Raw genomic sequence first — 20,773 nt, forward strand, 5'->3', positions numbered from 1 at the left:
ATTTGAAGTTTGTGTGTCTCTTTCTCTCTCTCTCTCTCCCTCTCTCTCTCTCTCCCCATGGTCGCGTGGATTTTTTTCTCCGAGGTCCTCGGTGGTTTTCCATCCACATTTAGAATCAACATCGCCACGCGTTTAGAGTGTTTGGCTGCCGATGTAAATGTGCACGTGATGGTGATAAGCCCACTTCGTTGAGCTTGTCGTGTGTGATAGCCAGGTCGCGTCTGAACACAGAGCTCACACAGCTCTGTGCGCGGCAGCCAAATGTGGCCAAATGTGGCTGCCGCCTGATAATGTCGGTTGCAATTGCAGGCGAAACGTCGTACTCAAATTCTAAGTGTGGTGGGTTTGTTCTCCAACACACAGCCGGCGTGCTGTACCGGTAACCGAATTGGCGCGTTCGGTTTACGTGACAAACCTTTGCTAATTGGCTGTGTCGTGTGGTGGCAGGTTTGACGACACCACATTTATTTTTTTACGCTATCTAACAACCACCCCCCCCCTCCTCCTCCTCCTCCTCTCCCCAAAATGATAAAATATGAACCCTGAATCGTGGATAGTTTTGTCTCTTTGTTAGCAAGCCAACCCGCCGGCTAGGGGGGGGGGATGATACCGGCAAGTGGTTGAGTCGCAGTGGCGACTTCCCTTGTTTGTCTGAACACGGCAGGAAAGAAAGGGGGCCCTGGGTTCGATACGATGGTATTGGTGAAGGGGGAGGGGTGAGGAGCGATTGGGGGGGGGGTCGATACGAGGGTGGGGTGGGGGTGAAGGGGGAGGGGCTTCGTCGTTTCACACAGCTGACGTCATCGCGGCAAAGGTGGGCGTCGGACGAGGTGGTTGAGACCAACCCTTGTCACACACACACTCCTCACACACGCATGCATATTTATATTTACACACGGTATATATATGTTCTTCTGGTGGTTAGAAACTTTAGTCACCATTGCCAAAACCCCACCTCTCGCAGCGAGAGAGATAGAGAGAGTTAAAGCAAAGACAAAGATGTCCCGTATGGCCCTTACCGAACTATTGGGGACAAGTGCTGTCAACGAGTAGCACCGATTGAAACGAGAGGGTGGGTGGGTGGGTGGTGCGGTTAGCACCACGCCCGGCCGCCTTTGTCTCCCCCAATGCCGATGTTTACACATCGCCCCGGGTAACTCGTTTTAAGGCCGAGTTGACCTAAGAGGAAGGGGCCCAGGACAGGTTCAGAGAATTCGCCATCGATGCTCGAAAGAGACGGAGATTAACACAAAGACAAAGATCCCCCGTACAACCTTAACAGACTGTAGGGGCAAGAGCCGTCAGCGAGCAACGGCGAACGTGGGGGTGGGTGGCCAGCACCACGCCCGACCGCCTTTGTCTACCCCAGCGGCGATGTTTACACACCGCACCAGGTACTCATTTGAGGCTAAGTCGACCTAGGTGAGGCCCAGAACCTATTCACAAAATCGTCACTGATGTTGGCCGTGAGCGGGAATCGATACTCGGGTCACCTGATGTGTAGCGCAGCGCGCTGACCACTACACTACCGCTCCCCAGGTTAACACACACACACACAGAGACTCACACACGCGCGCGCACAACAGCGAACGCAAAATCACCTCCATTCAACTCCCACGGCTCCCTCTAGCACCATGCACGGACACTTCGACAGCAGCAGCAGCAGCAGCAACAACAATACCCGCGCATGTGCCCACTCAGATAACTCTTAAGATCAAAACGTGCAGAAGAAGATCCCCTGGGGTTCGATATTCCACGATCCTTGCTCACGGTCCGCTCTGACACGCCATCAACTGCGCAAACCGCGGCAGGAGCGGCACCGGACGATGTACGGATGGGTCAAAATAAAAATAAAAAGTAAAAGCCTTTCGGTATCGGTGTGGCGACTGCGGTCACAACCGAGCACACCGCACGTACGACGTGCAGCTACGCGACGCGTCCGATGGACACATCCGAAGTAGGAGACATCACAGCGATGACGCACGGCTCCGCCTCGAGCTTGCAGCGGTCTCATCCGGGCTTGACCGCCTGCAAAGTGACATCGTAGCGGTCGTCACGGCCGTCGACATCGGCCGTGGTGAGAACGAGGAAGAAGAAGAAGATGATGAGGAAGAATAAGAAGAAGAAGAAAAGCGCTCGAGCCTGAACCCTCCGCCCGGTGACACAGAAGCCAGGGAGGGTCTCGAGAGGCAAAGATTCGCCCGGCCCCCCCCCCCCTCCCCCACGTGTGAGTGGCCACCTCTGGTGGGTCACCCCCAGTGCCCGATGATTCTAGTAGCAAAAGTAGCTACATGTGTAGAAGTAGCTACATGTGTAGTAGTAGCTACACGTGTAGTAGCTGCATGTGTAGTAGCTACATGTGTAGAAGTAGCTGCATGTGTAGTAGTAGCTACACGTGTAGTAGCTACATGTGTAGTAGCTACATGTGTAGTAGCTACATATGTGTAGTAGCTGCACGTGTAGTAGCTACATGTGTAGTAGCTACATGTGTAGTAGTAGCTACACGTGTAGTAGCTACATGTGTAGTAGCTGCAAGTGTAGTAGCTACATGTGTAGTAGCTACACATGTATTAGCTACATGTGTAGTAGCTGCATGTGTAGTAGCTGCATGTGTAGTAGCTACATGTGTAGTAGCTGCATGTGTAGAAGCTACATGTGTAGTAGCTGCACGTGTAGTAGCTACACATGTAGTAGCTACATGTGTAATAGCTACATGTGTAGTAGCTACATGTGTAGTAGCTACATGTGTAGTAGCTACATGTGTAGTAGTAGCTACACGTGTAGTAGCTACATGTGTAGTAGCTGCAAGTGTAGTAGCTACATGTGTAGTAGCTACACATGTATTAGCTACATGTGTAGTAGCTGCATGTGTATTAGCTGCATGTGTAGTAGCTACAACACGTGTAGTAGCTACAAAACGTGTAGTAGCTACATGTGTAGTAGCTACATGTGTAGTAGCTGCATGTATAGTAGCTACATGTGTAGTAGCTACATGTGTAGTAGCTGCATGTGTAGAAGCTACATGTGTAGTAGCTGCACGTGTAGTAGCTACACATGTAGTAGCTACATGTGTAATAGCTACATGTGTAGTAGCTACATGTGTAGTAGCTGCTACACGTGTAGTAGCTACATATGTAGTAGCTACATGTGTAGTAGCTGCATGTGTAGTAGCTACATGTGTAGTAGCTACATGTGTAGTAGCTACATGTGTAGTAGCTGCTACACATGTAGTAGCTACATGTGTAGTAGCTACATGTGTAGTAGCTGCTACACGTGTAGTAGCTACATGTGTAGTAGCTGCATGTGTAGTAGCTACTACATGTGTAGTAGCTACGGGCCCCGCACTTTCAAGGGCCCCGCGCTAAATGCTTTCAAACTATCAATTCCGGTTCAGTGATTCTGCACTTGCTCTATTACTATAGTACTATACCGCCTTCAACTTTTACGAAAGACTGGGTGTTTAAGGTTAGCGATTTGTCGTATTATCTGGTTGTACAGCCAATGAAAAAAATACAATTACTTTACTATGCAAGTTAAACATTTCTGCGTTTCTATATTTACGTGTTTAAAATAAAAAAAAAATTAGGGCCCTTTTATAACATATGCGGCAAGCCCCGCATTAGCTCAATCAGGCCACTGGTCACCACTCTACGAGTGAGTGACTGAGTATCACCCGAGCAGTTTCGACCGTGCCGGGGTCTGCGTGCTGTAGTGAGGAGCGGTGGAACGGCGGTTAGCGCTACGCTGCGCTACGAACCCGGCCACCCGGGTTCGATTCCCGCCCACGGCCAACAGCACCCGGTGACGATTGTCTGAACCGGTCCTGGGCCTCCCCTAGGTCGACTCAGCCTGTTGCGGAAGTGTAAACATCGCCACTGGGGCAACAAAGGCGGCCGCGTGAGGTGTTGGCCACTCGCCCTCTCGCGTGCCGTGAAGCCCTTCATAGTCGCTCGCTGACGGCACTTGCCCCTCCACTCTCTCAAGGCTGCACGGGTGATCTTTGCATTTCTCTGCGTGTTCGTGTGCGTGGTGGGTCGCAGCGGCGCTGTGGCTGAGCGCTGCGCTCTGAAATCCGGCCACGCGCGTTCGATCCCCGCTCACGGGCACGCGCGCACACGCAGTGACGATTATCACGAAGGGGGTCCTGGGTCCTCCCACACCTTGACCCCCCTCCCCACCCCTCCCCTCCCCTAGGTCGACTCAGCCTCAAGCGAGTGTACCTGGTGCGAAGGTGTAAACATCGCCACTGGGGCGACAGAGACAGCCGGGCGTGGACCTTAGTGACATCACTCCCTTCCACGCTGTGAGACCCACAGTGCCTGCCGGGCCTTCACTGGTGCCGGCCTTCACTGCTGCTGTTGCCACGCGCAAGCGAAGCTCTTGCCCCAACAACCGCCCGTCGGAAGCCTACACCGTGCGGACTTTCGTCTCGAGTTATTTTTGTTGTTCTTGTTGTTGTTGCCATCTGTAAAGCGACGCGACGCAAGGGTCGTTGGCGATCGAGCGACTCGGATAGCGGCGTGGCCCCGGGACTCTTGAACTTCCAATCGCTTGGACGCCTGTAGCCAGCCACCTGGCCACAGCTCCCTGTCCAGTAGAGACGTCTTAGCCCGCGCGACCTCGGGTCGACCGGAACTTTTGCCCGCCCGTCGCTGTCGGCTGGGTTCGTTTGGCGAGAGAGCAAAAGAGAGGGGAGGGGGGGAGTGGGACGAGAGGCGGGAGAGGATCTCGCCGGGAGGGTGGAGGGAGGGGAGCCATGGACGAGTTGGCGACTCCCGGCGTCGTGACGGGAAGAGAGGTCTGACTTCGCCTGCCGAGCGCGTCTCCTTCAGCTGTTGCGTTCTTCTCTGTGGGGACGCCAGCGAGACGGAGGAGGAGGAGGAGAGGCGACTTCACCAGCAGTGAACTACCCACGGAACGTGAGAGGTGAGTGGGGATACGGAGGGGGGGGTGGTTGAATTGTAAGTGGAGTCTTTGTCGCAGTGATTCCCTGCTGCTGCTGCTGCGGCAGTTGTCACCGCTGTGATGCGACATTGCAGTGGCTGATGAGCCGCGTGATTGCGTAAAGGACTGGCCGAGTGGTGGACCATCGCTGCTAGTGATGAAGTCTCCTCCAGTACAGATCTCTGTGTGAGTCTGTGGGTCTCGGTGTGAGTCTGTGGGTCTCGGTGTGAGTCTGTGGGTCTCGGTGTGAGTCTATGGATCTCTGTATGAGTCTGTTGTCCTCGGTGTAAGTCTATGGGACTCTGTGTGAGTCTATGGATCTCTGTAGGAGTATATGGGTCTCTGTGTGAGTCTACGGGTCTCTGTGTGAATATGCGGGTATCTGTGTGTGTCTATGGGTCTCTGTGTGAGTCTATGGGTCTCTGTGTGAATCTATGGGTCTCTGTGTGAGTCTATGGGTATCTGTGTGAGTCTATGGGTCTCTGTGTGAGTCTGTGGGTTACTGTGTGAGTAGATGGGTCTCTGTGTAAGTCTATGGGTATCTGTGTGAGTCTATGAGTCTCTGTGTGTCTATGGGTCTCTGTGTGAGTCTATGGATCTCTGTATGAGTCTGTTGTTCTCGGTGTAAGTCTATGGGTCTCTGTGTGAGTCTATGGGTCTCTGTGTGAGTCTATGAATCTCTGTATGAGTATGTGGGTCTCTGTGTGAGTATATGGATCTCTGTGCGAGTATATGGGTCTTCGTGTGAGTTTATGCGGCTCTGTGTGAGTCTATGCATCTCTGCATGAGTCTATGGGTCTACGTGTGAGTCTATGGATCACTGTACGAGTATATGGGTCTCTGTGTGAGTCTACGAGTCTCTGTGTGAATATATGGATATATGTGTGTGTCTATGGGTCTCTGTGTGAGTCTATGGGTCTCTGTGTGAGTCTGTGGATCTCTGTCTGAGTCTATGGTCTCTGTGTGAGTCTATGGGTATCTATGTGAGTCTATGAGTCTCTGTGTGAGTCTGTGGGTCTCTGTGTGAGTAGATGGGTCTCTGTGTGAGTCTATGGATTTCTGTGTGAGTCTATGACTCTCTGTATGAGTCTGTGGGTCTCTGTGTGAGTCTATGGATCTCTTTGCGAGTCTATGGATCTCTATGTGAGTCTATGGGTCTCTGTATGAGTATATGGATCTCTGTGTGAGTTTGTGCGTCTCTGTGTGGGTATATGCGTCTCTGTGTGAGTCTATGGGTTTCTGTGTGAGTCTACGGGTCTCTGTGTGAATCTATGGGTATCTGCGTGTGTCTATGGGTCTCTGTGTGAGTCTATGGGTCTCTGTGTGAGTCTGTGGATCTCTGTGTGAGTCTATGCAACTCTGTATGAATATATGGGTCTCTGTTTGAGTCTACAGGTCTCTGTGTGAATATATGGGTCTCTGTGTTAGTCTATAGGTCTCTGTGTGAGTATATTGGTCTCTGCGTGAGTCTATGGATATCTGTGTGAGTTTATGGGTCTCTGTGGTGAGTCTACGGGTATCTGTGTGAATCTACGGGTCTCTGTGTGAATATATGTGTCTCTGTGTTAGTATATTGGTCTCTGTGTGAGTCTATGGGTCTCTGTGTGAGTCTGTGGGTCTCTGTGTGAGTCTATGGGTCTCTATGTGATTCTATGGGTCTCTGTGTGAAAGCTATGGGCCTCTGTGTGAGTCTATGGGTCTCTGTGTGAGTATATGGGTCTCTGTGTGAGTCTATGGGTCTCTGTGTGAGTCTATGGGTCTCTGTGTGAGTCTATGGGTCTCTGTGTGAGTCTGTGGGTCTCTGTGTGAGTCTATGAGTCTCTATGTGAGTCTATGGGTCTCTTTGTGAGTCTATGGGTCTCTGTGTGAGTCTATGGGTCTCTGTTTGAGTCTATGGGTCTCTGTGTGAGTCTATGGGTCTCTGTGTGAGTCTATGGGTCTCTGCATGAGTCTATGGGTCTATGTGTGAGTCTAAGGGTTTCTGTGTGAGTCTATGGGTCTCTGTGTGAGTCTATGGGTCTCTGTATGAGTCTATGGGTCTCTGTGTGAGTCTATGGGTGCTCTGTGTGAGTCTACGGGTCTCTATGTGAGTCTACGGGTCTCTGTGTGAGTCCCCCTCCTCCACGTGGAACGCTCCGTGGTTCTGTCCTGAGGTAGTGACCACGATCTCCGCACACCACACGGAGAGAGTCTTGAATTCCTAATTTCTTCACTTTTGCATCAAGTATCCAAGGCGAAATCTCATGCGACAGGAGAGTAACGAGCTTGTCAGAGGAATGCAGTTATGTGTGTTTGTGTGTGTGCTCACGGGTACCAATCCCGGTGACGATTATCTGAACCGGTCCTGGGCCTACGCCGAGGTCGACTCAGCCTCAGAAGAGTACCCTGGTGCGGTGTCTGAACGTTAGCACTGGGGAGACAAAGGCGGCCTGGCGTTGTGCTGGCCACCCACCCACCCGTGTGCCTTACCGATCTTCACAGGTGTTCGTTAACGCGACTTGCTCCAACGTTGCGTAAAGGCTATACGGGGGACCTTCGTCTTTGCCTCTGGAGATCCCTGTACGCGTTTCATGTATCGAGTCAGGAGTCGTTACATAGGTATTTACACGTATCATGTAATGCATGGTATGTGTAGAAGTATATGTCCTCATTATAAGCACGGGGTTTTATTTCAGAAGCTCAGCGGGGTTGATGCTGGTTCCTCATTGGATGGTTTACCGCTAGTGGCTTGCCAGGTGTCGTCGGTTTGGCCTGTAACGTGGCCAAGTTGTTTCGCACGCTGAATTTCTTTCGCACCCTACGTAGGCAACCGCGCGACTCGGAGCCGCTGCACGTCGAAAGTTGATGCCAGTACAGCGATGGGTTTCGTGAATCCATCTGTGCGGAGCTTTGGGTGCTGGTCGTGGAGGCCAAAGGCGGAATGGACTTGGTCCGAGCATTCCTATTAGCAGGGCCCTCAGTGACAGCGTGACGTGTATGGGTCTCCGTGACCACGTGCCGGGGTTTTAAAAAAGGGAGCATATTAATTATGATCATTATTAGTCATGGGTGCGTGCGTGCGAGCGTTGGCGCAGCGGTGAGTGCCACGCGGACGAATCCCGGCGCCGTGTGTCCGACTCACGCCCAAAGCCAACATCGGTGGCCGCTTATATTTGATCTGGCCATCGTGCTCTGCCCTTCCCTGTGATGGATCAACGTCAAGAGAGCATCTGCGTGAAGAAAAAATGACGCAGTCAACCGTGAAAATCGGAGGTGCGAGGGGATGAGACCATCGATTAAGTGAAATCGGCGTCAGTTATAGCCCAATGCCCCTTGCAGTTGTGGTGAATATTTGGGGCGCCGCGGTGGTGAGGAGATGTTAACTACCTCGCCTGGTATACAGGAGGTCGTGGGTTCGATCCCCACCCTGACGCCTGCTGTTGCTGCTGCTCTATATTTGTGTGGCTAGGAGATGTTAACTACCTCGCCTGGTTTACAGGAGGTCGTGGGTTCGGTCCCGACCTTGACGCCTGCTGCTGTATATTTGGAGCATGCGTGTCTCTCTCTCTCTCATCATCATCACGGTGGCTAGGAGATGTTAACTATCTCGTCTGGTATACAGGAGGTCGTGGGTTCGGTCCCGACCTTGACGCCTGCTGCTGTATATTTGGAGTTTGCGTGTCTCTCTCTCTCTCATCATCACGGTGGCTAGGAGATGTTAACTACCTCGCCTGGTATACAGGAGGTCGTGGGTTCGGTCCCGACCCTGACGCCTGCTGCTGCTGTATATTTGGAGTTTGCGTGTCTCTCTCTCTTATCATCATCACGGTGGCTAGGAGATGTTAACTACCTCGCCTGGTATCCACTCAGTCGTGGGTTCTATCCCGACGCTGACGCCTGCTGTTGTATATTTGAAGTTTGCGTGTCTCTCTCTCTCCCCCGTGATAACGGGGATTTTTGTCCGGGTCCTTTTGATTTTTCCTCTTCCACATTTAGAATCAACATCACTACGCGTTTAGATTATTTGCCCGCTACACGTTTCCAACTGATTTCGATGGCCTAGCCAGGTCGACTGAGCCTCAAATGAGTACCTGGTGCGTTGTGTAAACATCGCCACTGGGGAGACAAAAGCGGCCGGGCGTGGTGCTGGCCACCCACCCCCTTCGTGTACCGTGACGTCCTTCACGGGTGCCCCCTAACAGCACTTGCCCCAACATCCGGTAAAGGCTATACGGGGGACCTTTGTCTTTGCGTGTCTTTGTTCCGGCCACGCCCTGCTGATGAGATTCATAAACGGCGAAACCGGTCCTGGGGTTTTTTTGTCGCTTTTATAAAAAAAATGAAAACACACTGCTGGTGAACACGTGCTAACATAAATGTCCACATGATGATGATGGACCACTTCGTTGAGCTATCATTCGTGGCGGCCAGATCGCTTCTGACGAAGAAGCTCTGGACCTCAGTGAGTCTTACGTGGTAAAAGGAAAAAAAATTAACATGTTGAGTTTCATTCGTATTTTTTTTTAAGTGATCGACATACATTACCTCTACTTTGCACTCCAATCGTGTTGTTGTACTGTTTGTTGTTGTAACGTTCATACCCCGTGGCCCTACTCGACATCAGTAAAATAAAAGGAGCTTTATAGCTCATCAGATTCCGCTTCGAGTATTGATAAACACCCTGATGCTGAATAACATTTTTTTTAAATAGTTCTTATCATTATTTTTAGGCCAAAGATACACACATCCTTATGTAACTGTAGACTTCGTTACATGAGCGTGGTTGTATATTTTCTCTGTGTGTAAAGTTCATCGTGTGTAAAGTTATTTGCCAAAGGAACGCGCATATTACCAAACTCTTGTAATCGAGAGAGACGTGCAAATAGCAATCGCGGGATTATTTCCAACGACATTGGCTCACTCAGGGAAGAGACCGAGAGAGAAGAGAGGACGACTCGGAGAGAGAGAAAGAGAGAGGACGACTCAGAGAGAGAGAGAGAGGACGACTCAGAGAGAGAGAGAGAGAGGACGACTCAGAGAGAGAAGACGACTCAGAGAGAGAGGACGTCTCAGAGAGAGAGAGTGGACGTCTCAGAGAGAGAGGACGACTCAGAGAGAGAGGACGACTCAGAGAGAGAGGACGACTCAGAGAGAGAGAGGACGACTCAGAGAGAGAGGACGACTCCGAGAGAGAGGACGATTCAGAGAGAGAGGACGACTCAGAGAGAGAGGGCGACTCAGAGAGAGAAAGGACGACTCAGAGAGAGCGGACGAATCAGAGAGAAAGAAGATGACACAGAGAGAAAGTGAGGACGACTCAGAGAGAGAAGACGACTCAGAGAGAGAGCGAGGACGACTCAGAGAGAGAGAGAGGACGACTCAGAGAGAGAGAGAGAAGATGACACAGAGGGAGAGGACGACTTAGAGAGAGAGAGGACGACTCAGAGAGAGGATGACACAGAGAGAGAGGACGACTCAGAGAGAGAGGATGACTCAGAGAGAGAGAGGACGACTCAGAGAGAGAGGACGACTCAGAGAGAGAGGACGACTCAGAGAGAGAGAGGACGACTCAGAGAGAGAGGACGACACAAAGAGAGAGGACGACTCAGAGAGAGAGAGGACGACTCAGAGAGAGAGAGGGAGGACGACTCAGAGAGAGAAAGGACGACTTAGAGAGAGAGGGGAGAGGACGACTCAGAGAGAGAGGACGACTCAGAGAGAGAGAGGACGACTCAGAGAGAGAGAGAGAGGACGACTCAGAGAGAGAGAGAGAGGACGACTCAGAGAGAGGGGAGAGGACGACTCAGAGGCGCCAGGAGGAGGGACCAGAGCCAGCGGAACCAAAAATTCCCCAAACTCTGCGCTCCTCTACCGCTGAAGGTGTCATCGTGCGAAAAGTCAAGAGACTGTGTGTCCTGACGTTTTGGGCCACCCCGTATCCATAGAATAATCATCAACCACATCCCTCCTGCGGATACCTGGCAGGACCCTCCTGAAAAAGAGCAACGACACTCATGCCAGCTCGCCCGGGTAAACGAGAAAAATCTACGAAGTTGTTGCGTGTGGTTTGGTGTGGCCAAACCCCACACCTTGCCTGGTTCAGTAGGAGGTCGTAGGTTCGATCCCAATCCTAACGCCGGGTGAACATTTGGAGTTTGCGTGTCTCTCTCTCTCTCAGCATCATCACGGTGGCTAGGTGATGTGAACTACCTCGCCTGGTTCCGCTGGAGGTCATAGGTTCGATCCCAATTCTAACGCCTGCTATATATTTGGAGTTTGCGTGTCTCTCTCTCTCAGCATCATCACGGTGGCTAGGTGATGTTAACTACCTCGCCTGTACGCAGGAGGTCGTAGGTTCGATCTCAATCCTAACGCCTGGTGTACATTTGGAGTTTGCGTGTCTCTCTCTCTCTCAACATCATCACGGTGGCTAGGAGATGTTAACTACGTCGCCTGGTTCCACAGGAGGTCATTGGTTCGATCCCAATCCTAACGCCTGCTCTATATTTGGAGTTTTCGTGCATCTCTCTCTCTCTCATCATCACGGTGGCTGGGAGATATTAACTACCTCGCCTGGTACGCAGGATCTCATAGGTTCGTTACCCATCCTAACGCCTGGTGTATATTTGCAGTTTACATGTCTCTCTCTCTCTCATCATCATCACGGTGGCGAGGTGATGTTAACTACCTCGCTTGGTACGCAGGAGGTCGTAGGTTCGATCCCGAGGGGTAGGGGGGGGTGGCGGTAAACATTTTAAAAAGTGGCGTTTTTTCAAATGTTCTTGCTGTGGTTTTCACACCTCATGATGATATATATATTATATGATATAATATATGATATATAATATATTAATATATTAGTTTGTGGGTTTTTTTCTTCCGTAAAACTAGGACCCACGTGTAACAGAGAGGTTCCTTGCCTATCACCATCGGGGCAGTCCGTCAGCGTTGGTTCGAGCAAAGCCTCAGCGGCTATGGTGACGGTCCCAATTTTTGACAGAGGGCCCATTGCATTTTTGCTCGCGCTGCACTGCCAGAGAGGACCACGAGGCTTTTGGGGTGTTGTAGAAACAAACAAACACGCACGCACGCGCACACACAGCCAATTGCTTCAGCCAGCCACGGTGGATAGCCCAACGCCCTCTAGCTGGGGAGGAGAGGCTGCCATTCCTCTGTCAGGGGCTGGAGCGGTACCGCCTGGACGTCTGCGGAATCCAGGAGGTCCGCAGGATCGGTTCTGTCTCTCGACAACCACGAGGAGATTTACGGTCGTCCACTCTTCTGCTGAATTGAAGGAGGAGGATGATGATGATCATTATGATGATGGCTGTGCGATGTGAGAGGCCACGCGTCCCAGACTGTTCTGAGCTCGTCCCCCGATCAACAACGAAGGTCAGGGTTGACTGTGGCGGTCTCCTCCACACCCACCCACACCCTCCCCACCCAGACGATGAACATCCGTGCAGTGATGCAGCTGACGAGGCCAGATGCCTTCAAGTGACCTCTTGACACTGGGTGTTGGCTGAAGTCATCCGTCCGGAGACGGAACAAAGGCATTCGGCATCACGGTGGCTATGAGATGTTAACAACCTCGCCTGGTATACAGGAGGTCGTGGGTTCGATCCCAACCCTGAAGCCTGCTGTATATTTGGAGTCTGCGTGTCTCTCTCTCTCTCATCATCACGGTGGCTAGGAGATGTTAACAACCTCGCCTGGTATACAGGAAGTCGTGGGTTCGATCCCAACCCTGAAGCCTGCTGTATATTTGGAGTCTGCGTGTCTCTCTCTCTCATCATCATCGCATCACGGTGGCTAGGAGATGTTAACTACCTCGCCTGGTATACAGGACGTCGTGGGTTCGATCCCGACCATGACGCCTGCTGCTGTATATTTGGAGTTTGCGTGTCTCTCTCTCTCATCATCATCGCATCACGGTGGCTAGGAGATGTTAACAACCTCGCCTGGTATACAGGAGGTCGTGGGTTCGATCCCAACCCTGAAGCCTGCTGTATATTTGGAGTCTGCGTGTCTCTCTCTCTCTCTCTCATCATCATCGCATCACGGTGGCTAGGAGATGTTAACTACCTCGCCTGGTATACAGGAGGTCGTGGGTTCGATCCCGACCATGACGCCTCCTGCTGTATATTTGGAGTTTGCGTCTCTCCGTGGCTCCCTCCCCGTGGTCGCGTGGATTTTTCTCCAGGTCCTCCGGTTTCTTCCCTCCACATTTAGAATCAACGTCGCGCGTTTTGGAGTTGTTTGGCCGCTGAACATTTCCCCGCGATGGTCCACTTCGTTGGGCAACTGTCTCTCGCTAGGTCGCTTCTGATAAAAAAAGAGCTGTGCAGCGCGGTGGGACCTTACCTGCTAAAGTAACAGGCAAAGAAACATCGTTTAATTGGACACGGATGACATTGCCAAGATTTTGATCAACGAAATTAACCCCTACTCTTTAGGTTATTTCGGTAAAGTCACATAGGTGGAAAAAAATGAACAAAAATATATATTACGACGTTTCGATCGCGACACAGGCGGTAGTCCTCAGGCGGAAAAAAAATAATCCAGCAATGAAACTGCAGAACCAGAAAGAACACGAAAGCTTCAAATCAAGATTCAATTAAACCCATTGGGTCCAAATATAAATATACCCTGTATGGCCTGAACAGACTGTAGGGGCAAGTGCTGTTAGCGAGCACCTATGAAGGCCGGTGTGGGTGTCCAGCACCACGCCCGACCGCCTTTGTCTTCCCAGTGGCGATGTTTACACATCGCACCAGGTACTCATTTGAGGCTGAATCGACGTAGGGGAGGCCCAGATAGTCGTCACCGGTGTTGGCAGTGAGCGGGAATCGAACTCTGGTCGCCGGGTTCGTAGCGCAGCGTAGCGCTAACCGCTCCACCACGGCTCCCCACCTACACAAAAACAAAGATCCCCCGTATAGCCTTAACAGACTGTTGGGGCAAGTGCTGTTAGCGAGCACCTATGAAGGCCAGAACGGTACACGAGGGGGGTGGGTGTCCAGCACCACGCCCGACCGCCTTTGTCTCCCCAGTGGCGATGTTTACACACCGCACCAGGTACTCATTTGAGGCTGAGTCGACCTAGGGGAGGCCCGGGACCGGTTCAGATAGTCGTCACCGGTGTTGGCAGTGAGCGGGAATCGAACCCGGGTCGCCAGGTTCATAGCGCAGCGTAGCGCTAACCGCTACACTATCGCTCCCCACCTACACAAAGACAAAACAAACAGACACACACATACATACAGACACACATACACACACATACACACAGATCAGCAATCATCTCCCCCTGCTTGCAGACTCATACCCCCCCCCCCACACCCTCCCAGGGTGACTCTTGCAAGCGAGCTCACGATCCCGTTCTCTCAAGTTCTCTCGCCTGGTTCCGCACGACATCACCTTGAAATTTGCATCCGTGAGATGCCCCCCTCCCACCACCCCCCATAGCAAAGTGGTGCTGGAGCATTCCGCTCGTTGCAGGCCGGGCTTCAGACGACATCATCGCAATGCCACTGGCCCTCCAGCCCAAGGACAGGTTGTGCGCGATTTACAAGGATCGCCTCGGGATCCTCGTGGTCTCCCCTCCATAACAATGGTGGTGGGAGGGGGGGGGGGGACCTCGCGATTCGTGACAAGTTACCAGGCTATCTCCCTGGTAAAAAAAAGGTCCTGGCAAGGATGACCCAACGCGTCGCCTTGCCATAGGCGCAGCTGGGGGGGGGAGACGATTTTGCTGAGCTGCCACGTGGTATCAGGCCACGCGTGGAATCAGGCCACGCGTGGAATCAGGCCACGCGTGGTATCAAGCCACGGGAGGCCCTGCACCGATGCCATGCTCGCGGTCCGTCCGCTAAAGGTGGAAAACTAATTTCTCTGGAACTGCTTCGTTTGTGTTCAGTTGTTGTTGTAGTTGTCCATCCACCGCGCCTCCGATCAGCACGGCTGGCTACGTGCGGTGCGAAAGAAGTCCAACACGCATAAGTACATGAGCACCGTTGAGAAAGTCCAGCCTATGGGCACCCCCAGCGCCAGCTACCCCTGTGCCTGGCCTCTTGCCTTACAGACACACAAAGGACACTTTGTGGCGGTGGACAGGCGCGGGTGAAGCTGCGTGGTCGGTAGGCAGAGCCATTTCCTGTTCGCCCCAGGGTGCGACGCGGATGTCCTCTGGCCCCTGAACGACTTCACGCATCACTTTTGATCGCGCGGTCACGGATCTGTGCACAGCACCTCGGGTACATTCCAGCTGCCGTGCCGGATGATCCTCGTAGCAAAAGTAGCTACATGTGTAGTGGCCACATGTGCAGTAGCTACATGTGTAGTAGCTACATGTGTAGTAGCTGCATATGTAGTGGCCACACGTGCAGTAGCTACATGTGTAGTAGCTACATGTGTAGTAGCTGCATGTGTAGTAGCTACATGTGTAGTAGCTGCATGTGTAGTAGCTACATGTGTAGTAGCTACATGTGTAGTAGCTACATGTGTAGTAGCTGCATGTGTAGTAGCTACATGTGTAGTAGCTGCATGTGTACTACATGTGCAGTAGCTACATATGTGTAGTAGCTACATGTGTAGTAGCTGCATGTGTAGTAGCTACATGTGTAGTAGCTGTGTGTGTAGTAGCTGCTGCATGTGTAGCAGCTACATGTGTAGTAGCTGCATGTGTAGTAGCTGCATGTGCAGTAGCTACATGTGTAGTAGCTGCATGTGCAGTAGCTACCTCTGTAGTAGCTACACGTGTAGTAGCTGCATGTGTAGTAGCTACATGTGTAGTAGCTGCATGTGTAGTAGCTGCATGAGCAGTAGCTACATGTGTAGTAACTACTACATGTGTAGTAGATGCACGTGTAGTAGCTACACGTGTAGTAGCTACTACATGTGTAGTAGCTACTACACGTGTAATAGGTACATGTGTAGCAGCTGCACGTGTAGTAGTTCTGCACTTGCTCTATTACTATAGTACTATACTGCCTTCAACTTTTACGAACGACTGGGTGTTTAAGGTTCGCGATTTGTCGTATTATCTGGCTGTATAGCAAGTGAAAACACGCAATTACTTTACTGCGCAAGTTAAACATTTGTGTTTTAATACTTACGTGCTTTTTATTTTATTTAGGGCTCCTTTATAACATATTAGAGGCTTCGCACGAGCTGATGGCCTTAATCTAAGTTTTCTTGTTGTTTGACTTGCATCCCACTGGGATTTTTGCACACAGCGTTGGTGTACGGTGCTATTTGAGGAATATTTTGATGTTTTTTTTCCTAAATGTTCTGTCTGCACATGCACAAAGCCACTTTAAGATTTTTATTTTTCGATTTAAAGCTTTCGTGACGATTAATCTTCTTTGGTTCTTTCGGTAAAGTCACGAAACGTCGTGAGAATTTTATTGTGTTATTTTAATTTATCAATTCATTATTTTATTCTCATTCTACGTGGTGACTTTACCGTAAGAACCAAAGAAGATCACTTTAAGATGTTTTTCTTGTTCATGTTTTTGGTTTTTGTTTTGTTTGTTGCGGTTGCACCCGATTCAAGAGCCGAATGGCTCACAGGGCTCTACAAAATAAATGAAACTATGAAACTATGAGCTCAGTCTGGCACTGTTCAGCACACGTGACATGTTGCCTTTGCTCGGGCAGCCACCTCTGAGTTAAGATAGAACCCTGTGCAGGATCGAGAGACTTTGACTTTTAAACAACTTTTATTGCCGCCAGCAGCAACAGCACCGGAGGCGATTCCGATAGGAAATACACAAAGTCACCAGCAACACAAATAACAAACAAGAAATTCACGTGGTGGTGGTGGTGGTGGTCATCGCGCGCGCCACGGCGACGAGCGAGCACTACAGGAGGTGAACACGTGGGGTGGTGCCGTCCACGCTGGTAAAGAGGGCCCTTGCGGCCCCCGAGAGGGGGAGACAGAGAGATGGAGAGAGGGGGGGGGGGGTTAGAGAGAGAGGGGGTAGAGAGAGAGAGATGGAGAGAGAGGGGGTGGGTAGAGAAAGAGAGGGGGTAGAGAGAGAGGGGGTAGAGAGAGAAGGGGTAGAGAGAGAGAGAGGGGGTAGAGAGATAGAGGGGGTAGAGAGATAGAGGGGGTAGAGAGAGAGGGGGGGTAGAGAGAGAGGGGGTGGTAGAGAGAAAGAGGGGTTAGAGAGAGACAGAGACAGAGAGAGAGAGAAACACAAAGATTGTCTCGCGCTAGCGAAGCAAAGAAGAGCGACTTGTGAGCGCACCGTCCGTAAGCGGTGGATCGTGATCGGTATCGCGTTGCAGCCAAAAACACGTGACTTTGAATGTATCACACCCCCCCCCTCCCAAACCACTTACAACGCCCCACCAATCTCCCACCCACTAATCCCACGCTCACACACAGCCACTCGCCCACTCGTCCCACACTCGCACCCACCAATTCGCGTTGCGTGTGCGCCAAGGCAGGCCTCTCTTTTTTTTCTCACGTTGCACTATTGACGACAACGACAACAAAAAAAAAGTTCACTGTAATCTTGAAGCAGCCGCTTGTAAAACTTTGAGAGAATCTCAACAGCCACAGATTGGCGATAGGGATGGCGCGGCTGGTTCTGCTGTCAGCTTTTGTTGTCCAAAGTTCATCACACGCCGGACTCTGCACAGCGGAGGGGCGCGGGATCGGTTCAACCTCCCGACAGGGCCAGTAGCCAAGGGCTCGCCCGAGGCTTTAGCCCGGGTAACTAAGTCGTAAAGAACGTGACGGAATGGAAACACTCGGTCGCATATCACGTAAACAAATAAAAGCTCCACAAAACTGAGTTGTCAGATTCATTGTTTATCCAAATCTTGGCAATGTCATTCGCGTCCAATTAAACTTAAACATTTTTTTTTTATTTTGCCCGGTAAGACCCACTGTGAGCTCTCTATAGCTCATTGTCAGAAGCGACCTGGCCACAAATGATAGCTCAGCGTGATGGCAATCGACGTGGAAATCTATAGCAGCGACAAACTCGACACGCATATTTCTCAATGTGGAGGGATAACCCGGAGGACCAGGAGAAGAAATCCACTCGACCACAGGGAGAGAGAAAGACACGCAGACTCGAAATATACAGCATAAGGCATCGTCAGGGTCGGGATCGAACCCACGACCTCCTGCATACCAGGCGAGGTAGTTAACATCTCACCACGGGGAGAGAGAGAAAGACGCAGACTCCAAACATACAGCAGCAGGCATCGTCAGGATCGGGATCGAACCCACGACCTCCTGCATAACAGTCCTTAACAGACTGTTGGGGCAAGTGCTGTTAGCGAGCACCTATTGAGGCCGGCACGGCACACGAGGGGGTAGGTGGCCAACACCATGCCCGGCCGCCTTTGTCTCTCCAGTGGCGATGTTTTACCCACCGCACCAGGTACTCATTTGAGGCCAAGTCGACCCTAGGGGGAGGCCCAGGACAACGAGTGAGTGTGTGTTCTGGTCACTGCTGTAGGTGGCCGTGAGCGGGAATCGATCTCGGGACCTCGCCGGGCTCGTAGCGCAGAGCTCCAATCACAACACCGCCGCTCACGCCCTACACCCTTACCAAACTGTGACTTCCAAGAGACCCCCCGAAACGGAATCCGGCCTTCGCGTACGACGCATCAGAGACATCTCTTACAGTGCCATTCAGCCGCTGGCAAAAGGCCAACAATAATTGGTAAGCTTTTTTGTACTCGAAGCATAACCAGAATGTCGACTTGCCTGCTCAGATTTTACTCTTTTTGTGCAAGGGAGCATTTAGTTATTTAATTATTGCACCCCACCCCCGGGCAGGAGCGTTCACAATGGCCGGAACCAGAACACACACTCACTCGTTCGCATGGCAGTGCCGTGGTGAAATGTTGACTCCCTCACCTGGTGCACAGGAGGTCGTGGGTTCGATCCTGACCATGACACCTGCTGCTGTATATTTGGAGTTTGCGTGTCTCTCTCTCATCATCATCACGGTGGCTAGGAGATGTTAACTACCTCGCCTGGTATACAGGAGGTCGTGGGCTCGATCCCGACCCTGACGCCAGCTGTGTATTTGGAGTTTGCGTGTCTCTCTCTCTCATCATCATCACGGTGGCTAGGAGATGTTAACTACATCGCCTGGTATGCAGGAGATCGTGGGTTCGATCCCGACCCTGACGCCTGCTATGTATTTGGAGTTTGCGTGTCTCTCTCTCTCTCATCATCATCACGGTGGCTAGGAGATGTTAACTACCTCGCCTGGTATACAGGAGGTCGTGGGTTCGATCCCGACCCTGACGCCTGCTGTGTATTTGGAGTTTGCGTGTCTCTCTGTCGCATGGATGTTTTTTCTCCGTGTCCTCCGGGTTTTTTTCCTCTCCACATTCAGAATCAACGTCACCACGCGTTTAGAGTAATTGGCTGCTATTAATTTTCCACGTGATGATGATGATGAAAAGCCACTTCGTTGAGCCGTCATTTGTGATAGCTAGGTCGCCGACTTCTGATACAGAGCTATAAAGTACATGGTAAAATAAAATAAAAATGTAAACACAGTTTTAAACGTAAATAAATGCAACTCACATGACAGTTGTGCTGAATGCGTAGTGACGGACTTGCGGTGTGTCACGTGCCCTCCGAAAGGGTGACTCGGGCTTGGGGTTGGTGGATCACGCGACGATTTTGCCGCGTTCGCGAAGAGCTCCCACAAACCGGCTGGGCTGCTGATGCAGTACAGCAAGTTGGTTTTCTGCCCTCGTCCCTTGTAAAGGACGCGTGGCTTGTGACCTTTTGTTCACGTGACAAACCTTGCTAACTGGCTGTGTCGGGTGGTGGCGGGTTTAACGACACAAGTATTTAATTGCGCCATTTGACCCCCCCGCAAAGTGCTATGTTACGGATAATATTGATGGCGAAAGCCTACCACGTGCGCAACTGCGGGTTATGTTATTCACGTGAACGCTGGCAATTGAGGCATTTAAATTGTTTATTCTGTAAGTTAATACTTTTTATTTTCACATTATCATTATTATAATATCATCGTCTTCTTCTCCCTCCTGCGGGAATCACTTCGGATCTGCCGTGAACCAAGTTCGCCCAAGAGCCCCGGCATGAATTGAGGAGGCGTTCGAAGATCACGCAAGGCTGTAATCTCTGAACAACAAAACACAATTTCAAAAGAGAGGCTTCGCGCATCGTGCGTTCACTTTCAAGATTGAAAACCCACGTCTAGATTGAAAACTCATTTATTCAGTCTGGCGTTTTCTTGCCTTTAGTCCTATTGCCCCCCCCCCCCCCCTGCACCTCCAATAAGCGCGGGTTTGCTACGTACGGTGCGAAAGAAAGTTCAACGATGGAAGCCGGTTTGAACGTCTGCCAATTACAAATGGAAATCACTCTTTTGCGGTCTGTTAAGAAAGATACGAACCCGATGTTGTCCTGACGCTTGGGGCCACTCTCTACATCACCCGTCACGCAATGGAGCACAGGGCCAAACATTCGGCGAAATGGGCAAAACGTCTCCAATGCAGGACCCTCCCTGGCACGTCGCATTGAGACTCCAGCCTCTCCACGCGTCCGAATGTTCGCGCCACGCGCCGGGAAGCTTTTGACGCATGGTGACGGCTCTGGGGAGGCCGTCATCCAGCAGTGGATTGGTCATGGCCGTAGACGATCGCGATGATTCAGACCCCACCCTCCCCACCCCGAACCGGCATGCGATGTGAATGTGCCAGGTTGCACGTGCCAACGCTTTGCGACCTGCCGATCGACGGGCTATGGTGTGCCCTATTTATAATTGCCCACGCGCATCCGACGTTAGGCGCCAAGTGCCGTGAGCTTCTTCAGTTCCACTCTTCTCTGTGCCCG

General features: G+C 51.4%; 1 protein-coding gene across 1 annotated transcript in view; it reads left to right on the forward strand.

The window, feature by feature from the left end:
• Nucleotides 1-4,758: 4,758 nt before the first annotated feature.
• The window catches only part of LOC116955517 (uncharacterized), a 31,261-nt gene continuing 15,246 nt past the window's right edge, over nucleotides 4,759-20,773 (forward strand). The window contains exon 1 of the mRNA XM_076053282.1: nucleotides 4,759-4,926. The gene's annotated coding sequence lies outside the window, so the exon portion shown is untranslated. The remainder of the gene's footprint in view (nucleotides 4,927-20,773) is intronic.

This window comes from Petromyzon marinus, chromosome 60 (assembly GCF_048934315.1).
Source record: "Petromyzon marinus isolate PM22_M1 ecotype Great Lakes invasive population chromosome 60, UKy_Petmar_22M1.pri1.0, whole genome shotgun sequence".
NCBI lineage: Eukaryota > Metazoa > Chordata > Hyperoartia > Petromyzontiformes > Petromyzontidae > Petromyzon > Petromyzon marinus.